Raw genomic sequence first — 16,796 nt, forward strand, 5'->3', positions numbered from 1 at the left:
TCACTAAAGAGCATTTGTAAATAGCTGTGTCTTTGTGATTATCACAGAAAGCAGGAGGAGGCCACTTGACCCATTGTGACTGCACTGGCTCTTCAAATTGGTGTCATTACTAGTGCTAATCAGCTACTTTTTGCACATTATTTTAATTCAGATAATCCTGCTGTACCCTCTTGAATGGCCCAGTTGAACCTGCCTCCATTACTCTTTATCCAAGGTTTATTTAATTCCCCAGGAGCTGTGGTGGGATTCAAACTCCTGTCTACAGATAATTACCATGGCCTCTGGGTCAATAGTCCAACATACACACTATTGCACCTCACTTGTTTACTCTGCAGCTCGTTCCTCTCTCACCTCATTACCCCAATGACTGCCTTGGCTGTGCAAAGGATAGAAAAAGGACAAGCCTTTCTACACTTGCATTCAATTGTTTGAGGAGAAAAAGAAGAGGAAGCACAGTTTGGAGACCACTGGATTAAGGTCTCAATATTCTGATGAATGCTCCCTTGGCTTTGGGACCCTCGTGGTTTGTCTGCCCATCTTGTCCCATGTTCTCGTGTCAGAGAGTTGGGCTTTGGACGTCCAATGGATCTGAGTCACGTAGAGATAATAAAGATAATGTCGCCATAGGGTTACCAGACCACAGGGTTGCTCTCCTATTAATACAAGTAGAATCAAGATATTAGTAAGGGAATATTATAACAGAAGACTTCATGATATCTTGTTGGGTTTAGCAGCTGAGCTACCAGTTCTCAACTTAGTGAACAGGATGGGACTCATTCAGTATTCTGATGAATGCTCCCTTGGCTTTGGGACCCTCGTGGTTTGTCTGCCCATCTTGTCCCATGTTCTCGCGTCAGAGAGTTGGGCTTTGGACGTCCAATGGATTGGCCCACACTTACGGGCAAAATCCTTCAGTTGTTTGGTATTGGTTTCTGTAGCAGACTCTTAGGATTGCCAGGCTGATAATCACCCTGTCTGAAAAGGTTATAAACACGTAGTGAATAACCCCCGGTATAAGACTCTAACACCAAGCTTCTAGCCCACAGGTTATGACATTACCGTTGACCCACCTGTCTTGTGGTTTGTATTTGTTCTGAAAAAAAAGCAATGTTTCTGACCTGGTAGAGTTTATTCAGCAGTGTACAATCACAGAAACTATTGGAAATATTTAGCTTATTCATTTTCTGTTTCATTCTTATTCTGTTAAAAGTGGAATTTGATAGCTGTATCTAGTTTTCCTTTGATATCAATGGTACTCTGTGGGACATGTTCTTGTGGAAGGCTCTGCTTTATTTAAGCTTGCATTGATGCTTCTGGCTGAGAATTTAATATGCAGTTGTATCAACTCTGCATTTATTATTTAAAATGGAGCTCCCCTACTACAGTTTTTAATGAAGCTCTGTGCCTTCCTGTTTCATAAAGCCTTGTGGTTAAATCTCCTGTATCTGCCACATTTGATCTTGAGAAATTCGGGGTCCTGGTCCTCAGATTTGGTTGCCAACAAGGTTAAAAAGAAAGGACAAGTGTGGACTGGCAATCTAAGCATTCCTTTTATAAGAACCAAAGGCTGAAGGAAAGCCCAAAGGGGGCAAGAGATGGCAAAGTTTGAAGGTGGCAGAATGCATCTTTTGGATGGTCTGGGAATGCAGGAGGGAGAGAAAGAGAATTGATAGCGCTCTGAGGTTAGGAAGAGCATGCCAGAATCATGGAATGGTGACAGCACAGAAGTAAGCAGTGCTGGCTGTTTTGTTAGTGGCAGCTCTCCGAATGAGCAATTTACCTAGATCCCCTACCTCACCTTCTTCCACTAGAACCCTCCAAATTCCTCCTTTACAGATAATAAAGCAATTCCCTGTTGAAAGCCTTGATTAAACCTGTCTCAACTATGTTTTCAGGCAGTGTATTCCAGATCCTAATGTGTTGCTGCATGAAAATGTGGTTTTTTCTCTCATGTATCCATTATTCCTTTTGCCAGTTTCCTTCTGCCTGTGTCCTCTGGTTCTCAGTCCTTCACCAATGGGAATGCTTTCTCTCTATCTGCCCTGTCCAATCTCCTTGTCATGTTTCTCAAACGTCCTCTTAAACCTCTCTTTTCCCGGGAAATCAGGCTCAACTTCTTCAGCCTTTCCACGAAACTGATATTCCTCACCCCAGAGCCATGTATGCCACACTTGCCTACATTGGTCGGGTCATAGGGTGTAAGAATTGGCAAGCTGTGTTGCAGCTGTAAGGAACTTTCCAGGTCACATTTGAAATATTGTGGACAGTTTTGGTCGCCACACTACCAGAAGATGTGGAAGCTTTGGGGAGGGAGCAGAAATGGTTTACCAGAACGTTGTCTGGTTTGGAGGATATTAGCTAAAATGAGAGATTGGACAAACATGGTGAATGAGCTGGAGGATGAAGTGGAACTGCAGAGTGGTAAAGCCCTGAGCTAGCGTGATGTGACGCTGTTGGAAGGAGAGGTTGAGTGTGCATGTAATGCTGCATGGTATTGAGTGCGGATCTCAGGATGCGGCAAGAGCAGCTGTCTGTGGAACGTTGAACATCACAGAGAAATGTCCATCTTCTTCCTCAACCGAGGATTCCCCAGCTCCGTTGTCGTCAGGGCCCTCAACCAGGTCTGACCCATCTCCCGCACTTCCACCCTCACCCCTTCCCTTCCCTCCCGGAACAGCGATAGGCTTCCCCTTGTGCTTACCTACCATCCCACCAGCATCCACATCCAGAAGATCATCGGATGCCATTTCTGCCACCTCCAGCGAGATGCCACCACCAGACACCTATTCCCCTTCCCTCCCTTGTCCGCCTTCCGCAGGGACCATTCCCTACGGGACACCCTGGTTCACTTCCAACGCCCCACCACAGCACCATGGCACCTTCCTCTGCAATCACTGAAGGTGTAACATTTACCTCCTCCCTCCCCGCTATCCAAGGGCCCAAACGTACTTTCCGGGTGAAGTAACACTATACCAGCACGTTCCAGAATCTAGTCTACTGCATTCACTGCTCACAATGTGGTCTCCTCTACACTGGGGAAACAAAGCGTAGACTGGGTGACCGTTTCACATAACATCTACTTTCTGCTCGCAAAAAAGGCCCCGAGCCTCCAGTTGCCTGCCACTTTAACACATCATTCTATTCCCAGGCCAACATCTCTGTCTCTGGCTGGTTGCAGTGCTCCAGTGAAGCTCAGCGCAAGCTGGAAGAACAGCACCTCATTTTCCACCTGGGGGATCCTGCAGCCCTCCAGACTCAATCTCAAGTTCAATCATTTTTGGGCCTAAACTCTCCTATGTCCTAGCCCCCATCCCCACGCACCAGGCCTTGTTATCACATAGTCTGCCATTACAGACTATCTACTGTTAGTCACTAACAGTCCCCATTAACAGCTATTCACCCTCCTAGCCAGATCGCTATTAACTGCTTTGTCTATCCAGTGCTCTTCTCTCTCTTTGGGCTCCATCCCCACCTATCGTTTACTCCTTAACCCTTAACACCTCCCCCCACCCTATCTTCTGCATATAAACTGACGTTTACCTAGCTACCATCAGCTCTCAGGAAGTACCACTGGACCCAAAATGTTAGCCTCTGTTTTTTCTACACAGATGCTGCCAGACCTGCTGAGCTTTTCCAGCAACTTCTGTTTTTGTTCCTGATTTTACAGCACCCGCAGTCCTTTCGGTTATACTTACATGGAGGTTTGAATAATACCAGGTTAAGGTCATGGGTATGATTGATAGATCAAGAATGTAGAGTTAGGCTGGGCAGCTAGTTTGTGATACAGTGATGCCAACAATGTGGGTTCAGTCACCATGACCAGCTGAGGATTCTCCCTCACCCCTTGCCTGAGGTATGGTGACCCTCAGATTAAACCACCACCAGCCATTGCTCTCTCTGAGACAATAGCCTTTTATGCTGGTAAAACTTTGGCGACTTTTATTGATCAGACATTCATGGCAACTGTATTATTGGTTCCTGGTTGAATTAAGAGAAAAATAATTGGATGATCTGCTGTTTCAAAATGAAAGATGCATAAAAATTCCAATGTTTGTTGTTAATAAACTGTTAATTAATAAGTAAGGGACTCGAGGTTATCAAGGCGCAAAGTGAAGTTGAGGATTATCAGAGCAGCGACAATATCATTGAATGGTGGGGAAAACTCAAGGGGCTGAGTGCCCGATCTCTGCTCCTGGGTCTTGTAATCCTTAAATTTGCGTTGTTCCTGATGATTGGCAGGGTAAGCTGTTCTGAGGGGATGGAATTATTACAACCATGTCAAAGAATCATAGGACACAGAAGCCATTCTACCCATTAGGCGCATGCTACCCCCTCAAAGAACAACTAAGCTAGTTCCCACTGCCTTGTCTATTCCCCATGGCTCTGCACTTTTTTTTCTTGCCTTCAGGTAAATATCCAGTTTCCTTTTAGAAAGCTGCAATTGAAGCTGCCTCCATCCGACTCCCAGGCAGTGCAATTCAGATCTAAACACTTGCCGTGTAAAAAAAAACTTGTCCCCATATCGTCTCTAACTTTTTTTTTTTGCCTATCACCTTGAATCCGTCTCTGGTTCTAGATCTTTCCGTCAATGCAAACAGTTCTGTCCAGACCCCTCATGATTTTGAATATCTCCGTTGCATTTTCTCTCCTTTTCCCTAAGGAAAAGTGTGCTATCAGTCTATCCACACAACTGAATGTCTCCAGCCCCTGCACAGCTCTTGTTAATATATTTTTTTCTGCACCCTTTCCAATGCTTTCATATCTTTAATATGCAAGTAGACTGCTCATTGACTCTGGGGAGTGCGGGGACCAAACTCTTAATTACAGTAACATGGAGTTCACTTAAAGGTTAATGACTTCAGGAAAGTTCTGCCCGCATTTACAGTAAAAGGTAATTTTTGTTACCAGGGCACTTTCTGCTTACGTTAGCAATGATTGGTTGCTCTCCACCCGCCCTGTCTCACCCCCATTACCAACCAGAAACTCTCTTGCTGTCACTGCTTGACCTTTCCAAGGGCTGCAAGAAAATGAAGAGAATTGCTGGCCTGAAGTCAATGCTTTTTTGGAACAGCTTCGGGCTCGCAGCTCCTCCCCACAACAGCACAGTTTACTTTCTAAAAAGCTACCCAGGCGAACTCCAGTGAAGTAAAGTTGTCTGTATTAAATAATCAGCTAACTTATTTAGATTAATTAGGAATGCCAGATGAACCTTGCACCCTTGTGAAGTTGTTGTTGTTGTTATTTACTTGTAGTTGATGCACTCAGTCGGTACATTGACTGACTCATCAGTTTATTACACCAGCACTAGTTTCTTACATTTGGACTTCATTAGACATAGGAAATAGGAGCAGGAGTAGGCCACTCAGCCCTTTAAGCCTGTTCAGCCATTCAATTTTGCTGATCTTCCAACTCGACACCTGGTCCCATTTTCTCGCCATCCCATTAGCCTTAAGAACCATATTTAACTCTAATCTGTATCTAATTAAGGGGGTCGGTTAGCTCAGTTGGCTGGATGGCTAATTTGCAACGTAGAATGATGCTGACAGCACAGGTTCGGTTCTTTCACCAGCGGAAGTTACACCTTCTCAACCTCTTTTTTTTCCTTACCTGAGGTGTGGTGACCCTCAGGTTAAAGTTCCTGTCAGTTGGCCAGCTGTCTCTCTCTCTCTCACTCGTGCTCTCTCTCTCGCTGTTGCATTGTCTCTCTCTCTTACCCCCTCTGACAGCATGATCATCTGGGACTATGGTGACTTTACCTTTACCTTGTGTCTAATTAATTGCTACTATATGTATTTCATATTATAGAGTACCTAAAAATTAGAATTAGAATTAAAGTTAGGTTTTATTATCACAGGTACTCAAGTCCAGGGATATAGGAATACAGTGAAAAGTATACAAAGTCACCATTCTCCAGCAGCATCTTAGTTACAAAGCTACCTAGGTACAAAATCTTAGGTGTAACATAGAAAATAAAGAAATAAAGTCGAGAGTTTAGCATGACATTCCCCCTTAAGTGCTTAGCCATGGGCCTGAAACTGGGTTGTTCCACCCTGACACTGAGACCATCACCAGCACAGGTCCCCTTGCCTCGCCACCATCGCAGAACCATGTCTCCGTTCTTCAGCGGTGCCTTGCCTCTACTGACAACATTGCCGCTGTGAAACCACACTGGGCCAAACTCAGCAATGCAGCCATCACTGGAGCTGCTGGCTACTCTGCACAGAAGGTAAGTAGGGTTAAAGTAGGGAAAAAGGCAAAGAAGTAAAAGCAGACGGTCCACACTGGGCTTCAACTCATCGCCTCCGATGCCATCCGAGGACGAGAGGTAAGTAGAAAGGGAAAAGAGAAAGAAAAGAAAAGAAACGGACAGAGCAGACGAGCTCTGGCTCAGGGTTTCTACTTCGCCACAGTCTTGAGTCTTTTGAAGTATTCTCTACAAATTAAGGCAGAGTTAAACTCATCAGAACTTTAATTTGTTGAGTTAAATCAGTCTCTTCAAAAAGAAGCAAAATTTGGCCTTTTTAAATTAACTTGTTCACAAACTGGCTGTCTGGGATCATTCAAATTCCCAGGCTGACCAGCTGCAGACTAATTCTCGCACTAATTAACCAGACTATCTTTCTAAGCATGTGAAATTGTTGATACGCCTATAATGCAAAATCACTTCCTTGGCAAGATGACCCTGGAGTATTTGGACAATTCTGCACTTGTTGTCTATTACAGTAAAGCAGCTATTCGAAGCTCCTCCAGCATTCTCAGCTCATCTCAGTCTCTGAAGTGCCATCTGTTTGTATTTTTCTACAAAGTAAGGGGAGGAATAGGCCCTATCTAGCCCCCCTCTCCTGCTCCACCATTCCATCACATTAACTTGATCTGTACCTATACTCCTGTTTACCTGTCTTAGCTGTTTATCACTCAATACCACTACTTAACAAAAATCAATCTCCTCTTGAAATGCCTGCGAATTGATAGATTTCTAAATATTAAAGTTTAGATACTTAAATATTAAAGATGCCGAGAAAGTGTGGGGAAATAGCATTGAGGTAGAAGTTCAGCTGTGATCTAGTTGAATGATAGAACATGAGTGGCCTTTTCATCATTGTCCCACCCTCTGTTGGTCATTGCTTTAGCGTCCACAGCGCACCGAGTTGTAGACTTTTTGTGTATAAAGAACTGCCTTCTGATTTCGCTGCTAAATAACCTAGTGCTGATGTTAACTGTTTGGTCCTTGTGCTTGATTTCTGGACCGGGGAAGTAGGTATTTTTACAGTCTCCATCAGATCACCACTTGACCATCCATAAGATTGTCTACGTGATCTAGTTTCTTCTCTTGACCTCCTGACTTCCAAGATCATTCTGAAATTATAAAGGAATTTTTTTTTTCCTTTTGGTCTGGTTTACTCCCACATCTTTTCCCCTGTAAGGTTTGGCATTATCTGATTGTGATGTTGTTTCTTCCATCCCAAGCCTCGGCACTCCACAGCCTCATTGTCAACGTGAGGCCTTGCCTTGTTGAATTGATCTTCTTGGGTCAGTTGACTCCTGCTCATGGCCACTCCTATTTCTCTATCACTTGCTGCTTTTGCAAACATGAGACTTTACTTTCTCTCTGTCTCCGTGCTGTGACTGACTCTTCAGTTCAGCTTTGGTGCTCCCTTGAAACTTGAACCATTCCTGCCGTTTCCATTCTGACTCATGTGCCTGTTCCTGTTTGTTCTGATTCTCTTGTCTTCCCCAAGGTGCATCTCCCATTTTCCTTCTCGCTCCCTTTGATTATCGTTGCTCCTTCATTCACTTCCGCATCTCTCTGTCAGCCCTTCCAGTGTGATCTCCAAGATAATCCCTGTCCATCCATGTTTTGTGGCTCCTTTCCAATTGCTGGAGCCTTGTCCAAAGTTATTAAAATCCCATTCTTACGTTATTATCACGAGTTGACTCAATATGTTACAGAATTCGGGTAAGCCTTCCTCACGTTGGCCACTGATGGGATAGCTTAGACTGTGGACTTACCTATCACAAGGACTTGAAGCACAGATCTATTTAAGGGGGAGCCAGAGAAACAGATGAAGGAGAAAGGAATTGGAGGGTATCCTGATCGGACAAGGTGAGGAAGAATGGAAGAAGAATTGAGCAGGGTCTAAACACCAGCATGGACCAATTAGGCTGAATACCCTGTCACTCCGCTGCTAATACTTTGGAAAATCTGTTATATTGAAATCTCTTCTTCTGCTTCCCAGATGCCCCCCTCCCTTATATCAAAAGAAAACACAAGCTGTAGTGAGTTTAACTTTTCTTTCATAATTAGCAATGAGGTTTTAAAAAAAAAAGTTGGAAGGATTTGGAAGGAAGGCTGAAATAAATCCAGAAGAACTAATGGGGGAGACCTAGGAACCTAGTGATTATCAGAGGAAGGGAAGATTAAGGAAGGGTCTGATAAGAACATAAGAAGTAGAAGCAGGCGTAGGAGTAGGCCATGTGACCCCTTCAGCCTGCTCTGCCATTCAATTAGATCACGGCTGATATTTTTGAGGACTCAGCTTTGCTTGCGGTAGGCAAGTGGATTCAGATTCCTCAGTTATGAGGATAGAGGAATGAGGATCTGCAGTGATGAGGATAGATTGAAGACTGTTCTCCTTAGACAGCAGAAGGCAGAGAGGAGATTTCTCCCAGGTTTTTAAAATCTTAAACGGATTGGACAGGATAGACGGGGAAAAGCTGTTCCTGCTTGTAAAAGGGACAGGAACGAGACGGCATAGATTTAAAGTGATTTGCCAGTGAGGCATGGGTGATATGAAAAATAAGTTTCTTACACAGCAAATGGTTAGGGTTTGGAATGCACTGCCTGGAAATGTGATGGGGGTAGGTTCAGTTGAGGCACTCAGTAGGGTATTGGATGATGATTTTGATAGAAATGTGTGCAGGAATATGGAGAAAAGGCAAGAGATTGGCACTAGGGGATAGAAATGGTGCAGGCATGATGAGCCGAATGGCCTCCTCCTACACTTAACAATAGTGTTCTGTGGAGTTGAAACCACAACAGCCATGATCATAGTGAATGGCAGTGCAGGTTCAAAGGGCCGAATGGCCTGTTCCTACTCCTGAATCCTATGTCCCTATACAAGGGGAATCTGACGTTTGACAAAAGGTGTAAGTTAAAAGTCGGGAGCCATTGCTGCAAATGTTGGTAATTTCAACAGTGAGCAATAGAGGTTTCTTAATACCCGGCTGCGCTATCTTGGGAAGATTACCATGTCATAGTAGCTCAAAGCTGTGGTTGAGTGGTCATAGTTGGAGTACTGTGTGCAGTCCTGGTTACCACACTGTAGGAAGGATATGATTGCACTGGAGGAGTTGCAGAGAAGATTCACCAGGATGTTGCCTGGGGTGGAGCAGATTAACCACAAAGAGAGGCTGCATGAGCTCAAGTTATTTTCTTTGGAGCAGAAAAAGTTAAGGAGGCCCCTGATAGAGGTGTATAAGATTGTGAGGGGCACCAACACTGTGGATAGAAAACAGCTGTTCCCTTTAGTTGACGGTCAGTAACAAGAGGCATCATTTTGAAGTGAAAGGCAGGAGGTTTAGAGGGGATTTGTGGAAAAGATCTTTCGCCCAGAGGGTAGTGAAGGTCTGGAATGCACTGCCTGAGAGTGTAGTTGAGGTGAGAAACCTCACAACGTTTCAAAAAAAATATGTGGATGAGCACTTGAGGTATCATAAGATTCAAGGCTGTGGGCCATCTGCAGGAAAGTAGGATTGGGGTAGGTAGGTCAGCACAGACTGGATGGGTGGAAGGGCCTGTTCTGAGTTGTATGACTCTGTCAGTGAGCCTACTTCATGGTCTCAAACAGATTAATGCTAAAAGCATTTAGCCAACCAGTGCATCTGATAACTGCTGCACCCACCCACACGAAGACTGGAACAATGGTTCATCCTACATGTTCCTCGACCTTGCCCCAAGGGAAAGTTTCATTCTCAGGCTTGACCTACGTTAGGAAAATGCAGAACTTTTGGTGATGATGTCACTGATTAACATAATCCATCTTGTGACTGCTGGTCTCTCCACTCCCTAATTTGGATATTTTTTTCCCCCCTAAAAACCACAAGAGAATTCACAGCCAACATTCCAAAGCCCTAGGAAAATATTAATTACACCGACATTAAAACTTTGAAATCTCAGTGGGTTATTTGGTCAAATTCTCCTGCTCACTCTTTGCTTTTCACCATTTCTCTAACTTCCTTCCCATTTTCTTCCTGTCTTTCTCTGTGTCTGTCTGTCTGTGTCTCCCCTTTTGCACTCTTTCTCTGCCCTGCCCTCTCATCTGAGTAGATCCTTTGGTCCTGTACCAACTCTCTCAAAGGCAAGTAATCAGCCATTGTAACAACAGCCTCCAATAAGGGTCTCCAGTAAGAAAGGTAAATAAGAGAGAGTGAGTCTGACCGTTAATCAGGTAAAAGGTATAGAAGGTACTTTAGATAGTGAAAGTGGACACTCAAAAAGCAGAGGGTTTATAGGGACGCGTTTGAGTGAGGGCAGTGCTAACTATTGCCTTGAAAGCACACGGGGTAAACTTTCCAAACATGTCTGCACATGGCCTCTTTCACGTCCCCGAATTACTGTTGATGAAGATTCTCTCAGCTGCCAAGACCCCCATCCATGGAAATCTGCCCATGAAACACGCCACCTCTCTCCCTTCCTTTCAGAAGCTCATTAACTCCTCCTGTGCTCAATTTGTGAGCAGTTCACCATATATCTCCTTATGGGGCTCTATTGGGTAAAAGTATGAAATCCTGTGGTCATGATTCTGAAGGAGAGTTCTGGTATCCCAGAAAATATTTATTTTTTAATCACCCTTGGAAATATGCAGGTTATCTGGCCATTAACCCATCGCTATTTGTGAGAGTTGCTGTGTGCAAATTGGTTTCCTGCATTAAAACAGTGACTACACTACAGAAGTACTTCATTAGCTCTGAAGCACTTGGAGCGAGACCAGGGTTGTGAACGGTGCTGTAGTAATGAAAGCTCTTTGTCATTAATTCACTGATTGGATTGACAATAAAAACCCAAACGGTTCACTAACCGATGAAGCCTTTTGTCTTAAATACGGCTCCAGGACTACTACAACTGTGAACTGTCCTGTGAAATGGCCTTACAAGCCACTCAGATTCATCAAATGGCTAGAAAGAGCACCTCGTGGATTACATGATTTAGGAAAGTGGCTCACCATTCTATTGCAGAGTGTTAAAGAGGGTGGCTGTAGGGATTGTTGATGCGTTGTTGGTCATCTTACAAAATCCACAGGCTGGAGAGTGGCAAATGTAACCACATTATAAAAGAAAGGGGGTTTTGCATGCCACAGTGGTGGTGGTGTTGGGTTTGATGTTGGACATGGGTTTGGAAAGAGACCTTACCTGTTATTCTGATGTCAGTAACAGGAAAGCTGTTGGAACCTTTTCTAGAGGATGTGGTTACTCGGCACTTGTACGATTGGGCAGATTCATCGTGGGTTTATGAAAGGGGAGATCATGCTTGACAAACCTGCTGGAGTTTGTCATTTACATCATTTAATGAAGGAGAACTAGTGAATGTGGTGTATTTCAGAAAGCTCTCATTAAGGACTCACAAAGGAAACTGCTTTAAACAACAAGTCAGAGCCTGTGAAATTGGAGCTAAGACCATAAGATGTAGGAGCTAAAGGAGACCTTTCAGCCCATTGCATCTGCTTTACCATTCAATAAAATCATGGCTGATCTAATAATCTGACTATCCTCAACTCCACCAGTAACTTACTGGTGTGGATTGTGAGGTAGTTAACGGACAGATAATGGAGAGTGGGAATGAGCTGGTCACTCTCAGGATAGCAGGCTATTAGTACCACCACAAGGATCAGAGCAAGGATCAGTTACAATTGTTCACATCCCGTGTGCTGCATGTAGTTGCAGCAACCAATTAGAAAGAGGAATGGTGTGTTGACCTTCATCATAAGAGGATTGAGGATAAAGATGTTTTGCTGCGGTTGTACACAGCCCGGGTGAGACCAAACCTGGATCATGGTGTGCAGTTTTGGTCTCCTAATCTAAGGAAGGATATATTTGTCATAAAGGTGGTGCAATGGAGTTTCATCAAACTCATCCCTGGGTGATAGGATTGTCTTAACAGGATACCTTGAGGAAATTGATTCTGTATGCTCTAGACTGTTGAAGAATGAGAGGTGATCTCACTGAAACTTATCACTTTCTTGTACGGCATGAACAGGGTAGATTTTAATAGTTTGATTCCCAACTGGTGAATCTAGAAACTGGGGAAGAATCTCAGGATAATAGGTAGGCCACTGTAGATTGAGAGGAGGAATTTCTTCACTGAGAGAGCAGTGAATCTCTTCCTCCGAGGGGTGAAGAGGTTAGGTCATTGAGTATGGCCAAGGCAAATTTCAGTAGGTTTATGGATACGAATGATATTGAATATGAAGATAGAGCAGGAAGTGGCATTTATTTAGCTGGCCTGCCATAATCTGTTTGTGTTGGGAATAGCTGTTTTTGTTCCTCTGTCTTATGTTCCTGCATTTCAGAGAGCAACAGGCGATCAGCAGTACATCTTGCGATTGAACACTTCATTAAGCATTTCTTTTCCTTGCGGATGCTCCAGGGTAGAATGTTGAGGCTGTGTTTCGATCAATTACTGGAGAATTTCACAGTTCAGTGGTTTGGATCCAGATATCAAAAGAATATAATTGCTTTGAACTGGAACGATCTTAGAAATCGAAGGCACCAGTGGCTGGTTTGTACCAGAAGGGAAAGAGAGCAGTGAAGTGCCTCCTGCTCTGTACTGGGTCATGTCTTGCCTTGCCCTAGGATAGAGCAGACATTGCAGTGGAAGGTTCCAGTATCTGATTGGCACGTCAGTTAGGCCAGTTTTAGAATGCTGTGTTCAGTTCTGGTCTCCCTGATATAGGAAAGATGTTGTGAAACTTGAAAGGGTTCAGAAAAGATTTACAAGGATGTTGCCAGGGTTGAAGGGTTTGAGCTATAGGGAGAGGCTGAATAGACTGGGACTATTTTCCCTGGAGCGTCGGAGGCTGAGGGGTGATCTTATAGAGGTTTATAAAATCGTGAGGGGCATGAATAGGGTGAATAGCCAAGCTCTTTTCTCAGGGTGGGGGAGTCCAAAAGTAGAGGGCATAGGATTAAGGTGAGAGGGGAAAGATTTAAAAGGGACCTAAGGGGTAACATTTTCATGCAGAGGGTGGTGCTTGTATGGAACGAGCTTCCAGAGAAAGTGGTGGAGGCTGGTACAACTACCCGTCCAGATGCCTTTTAAATGTTGTATACGAATAGGAAGGGTTTAGGCCAAATGCTAGCAAATGGGACTGGATTAATTTAGGATATCTGGTTGGCATGGACAGTTTGAACTGAAGGGTCTGTTTCCGTGCTGTACAGGGTCTGTGACTCTAAGTCAGACATAACAGCTGGTGTCTGTGCTGTTTCTTGGGCCTGTGAATACATTCTATGTGGTTAGTCACATTCTATACGTTAGAGCTTTAATCATCCTCCACTTAAAGAGGGATGATCATTTGAGGGGAAGGGGACATAAGAATTAATAATTTGCCATGAAAAATGTAGACGTTTGAAGCAGCCTTGTGATTATTTTTAGCATGGAAATCAAAAGTGTCCTTTTAGCCTTGTACGAAGTGGGAATGATCCTTTTTCTTTATTAAGGTGTGAGGTTTCTGTCAGGAATTTCTAAGTGGAGAACTTTCTGTTGGAATTACTGACGCCAGATTCTAATCATTGTCTAGCTGCCTTGTATTAACTTATCTCCCTCCTGCACTGACTATTCTAACCTATACTCAGTTACAGCTCTAGGCTGCCAAATCCTCCATGCGTAGGCACTGAAGGACTTTTGTCATTAGGTCATTGGAATTTGGAGAACCATGGGACTAAGCCTGATGTCCCTGACTGTTCTTTTATCATGCAAGCTCCTCAGCATGAGGGAATGGGTAGGAATTTAGATCAGGGGCTTGCAGTGAGGTTCAGAAGAAACCTTCCTGTTGGATCACTGAGTTTTTTTTTAATTCATTCATGGGATGGTCACTGGCCAGGCAGAATTTATTGCCCATCCTTCATTGCCCAGAGGGCAGTCAAGAGTCAATCACATTGCTGTGGGTCAGGAATCCCATGTAGTCCAGACCAGGTAAGGATGGCAGTTTCCTTCCCTAAAGGATATTAGTGAACCAGATGGGTTTTTCCTGACAGTCGACAATGGATTCATGGTCATCATTAGACTCTTAAATCCAGATTTTTTTAAACTGAATTCAAATTCCAGGATTCGAACCTAGGTTCCCAGAACGTTATCGGGGTCTCTGGCTTAACAGTCCAGCGGTAATACCTCTAGGCCATCACCACCTCTCCTGTGTCACTGAGCTAGTCATGCAAAGCCTGGGCTAATAATCCAGGGCCACAGATTGATCTCCTATCAGTTGCGAAGATTCAGATTAGTTAAATAAATTTATAATTTAAAAACCAATATCAATACAGATGATAATGCAACTAAGGGTTGGCAGTGAAATCCCATCTGGGTTGACTCTTAACTACCCTCTGAAACGGCTTAGCAAGCCAATCAGTTCAAGGGCAATCAGAGATTTGTAACAAATACTGGCCTCATTGGCAATGCCTACATCCCTCGAAAGAATTAAGAAAAGAAAATTTCCTGAGGGAAGGAAATCTGCCATCCATGCCTTGTCTGGTTTGCATACGGCTCCAGACCAAAAGCAAGGTGGTTAACTCTTTAAGTGTCCTCGGTAGTGATCGAGCAAACTGCCCAGTTGTATTGAAGAAGCCAACTCACTACCATCCTCTTGAAAGCAACTGGGATGGGCAATAAATGCTGGCTTTGCAGGTGATGCCCACATCCGCGTGAATGAAAAATTGAAAGAAACTTTGAAGATATTTGGACCTTCAGTATAACGTGTGTGGTCTTAGACCACCCGGCCCCTCGGCCCTGCTCTGCCTTTCAGTAAGGTCATGGCTGATGGTTGACAAGGCAGGCATTTGTTACATGTCCCTACTTGGTGGATTGCTTTATTAAACTGCTAAGGTTGATACAGCCAAATGATTTAAGAGTCATTAAGAGCATTTAACCCGTCCTGAGGAAGGGCCGCTGGACCTGAAACATTAGCTCTGAGATTCTCTCCACAGATGCTGCCAGAACTGCTGAGTTTTTCCAGGAATTTCTGTTTTTGTTTGCAATTAAGAGTCAGTTGTCTTACTGTCTATGTGACTAGGAGTCACATATACAGCCAGATTGGGGGTGGTTGATATGTGCACTTCTCAAAAGCTAACCATTTTATACTGAGACCTAATTTTCATTTTATTTTCATTAGTATTGTCTTTTTTTTTAAATTCTTTCTGCCACGATGGGATTTGAACTTGTGTTGTCTAGATTATTTGTCCAGTCCTTAGGTTTGTTACTCCAGGTACATAATCACTACTCCACTGTACCTTTATATGTACTGTTAAAATAACTGTAATTGTACTGAGTTTTTTTAATCTTTGCTAGCTCTGTCATACAAATTCTGCTCTAAGTTGGGATGATTTGCTCTTCTGCTTCCATTCCTCCTGAATGCTCCAAATATCTTAATGCCATACTCTTATACTGTCCCCATAATCCAACTGCCTTTAGTCTCTTCAAGTCTGCCTATATTTCTCTAAAATGCAGTTTATAAACTTGGTTTCCGGTACTTTCTGTGGTAGAGAATTCAACCAGCTCACCATCCTATTTCGGTTTCTAAATGGCGTACTGCATATTCCTGGACTGTGACCCCCATGTTCTGGATCAGGGAGATCATCATTTCTGTATCCAATTCATCCAACCCTGTTACAATTGCACATGTTTCAATGAGATCCCCCTCATCCTGCTAAGTTCCAGTGAATGCAGGCCAAAACAACATACAATATATGACAAACGTGCTATCCCAGGAATCAGTCTCCTGAACCTTTGCTGTACTCCGTCTGTTAAATCCTTTCTTAGGTAAGCATAGGATAGTACAGCAGAGTAGGAGACCATTCAGCCCATCAACTCATCCTAGATCTTTTGAAGAATAACCGAGTTAGTCTAACGTGCCCACTATTCTGCATCTGACTCCCATTATATCTGACTGCCAGTCTAACCAGTAGCTCATTGCAAGTTCTAACTGTGTGTTGCCTAAATATGCTTTTCCTAATGTCGCCCCGGATTCTTTCACTGATCACTTTCAATCTGTGCCCTTTGGATTGAAAATCATGATTTGCAACAATTCTCTCGAATCTTCCTTGAGGAGTGACCATCTCGCTGGCTCTCTGTACAGCACACCAGTCTGTTCCAGTCCCTGCTCTATTGCTGGCACCCTACAGGTTTATTACCCTCGAGCCTCCATCTCATTTTCCTTTGAAATCAAAATGAACAAAGAATTGAATTTTGTTTTAAACAAGTAAGGTTCTAATGAAAGGAATATTAAAGTACCTCCAAAAAAATGAACTCACTGGCCCAATATTACATTAGCACAGTAGACTGGATGGCTGGATGGAATTGAGAGTGATACCAACAATGTGGTTTCAGTTCCTGCACCACCTGAGGTTAACGTGATGAACTCTCCTCAACCTCCCCCTCTCCCCTGAGATGCGGTTACCCTCCAATTAATGAGAGAGCAGCACTGTTGTCCAATAGGACTATGGTGATTTTATCCTTTTACCTTTTATTACTCTTCACTGACATCAACAGAAAGTCAAGTCACCCTGGGATCACATCTTGACACTGTTTTGTC

The 16,796-nt window shown here is 43.7% G+C and overlaps 2 protein-coding genes across 2 annotated transcripts in view; both read left to right on the forward strand.

The window, feature by feature from the left end:
* The window catches only part of LOC109936462 (CREB3 regulatory factor-like), a 138,171-nt gene that overhangs the window by 68,749 nt on the left and 52,626 nt on the right, over positions 1 to 16,796 (forward strand). The gene's annotated exons all lie outside the window — the stretch shown is intronic.
* The window catches only part of LOC109924238 (CREB3 regulatory factor-like), a 43,916-nt gene that overhangs the window by 15,481 nt on the left and 11,639 nt on the right, over positions 1 to 16,796 (forward strand). The window lies entirely within an intron of this gene.

Source organism: Rhincodon typus, chromosome 20 (assembly GCF_021869965.1).
Source record: "Rhincodon typus isolate 14 chromosome 20, sRhiTyp1.1, whole genome shotgun sequence".
Classification (NCBI taxonomy): Eukaryota; Metazoa; Chordata; class Chondrichthyes; order Orectolobiformes; family Rhincodontidae; genus Rhincodon; species Rhincodon typus.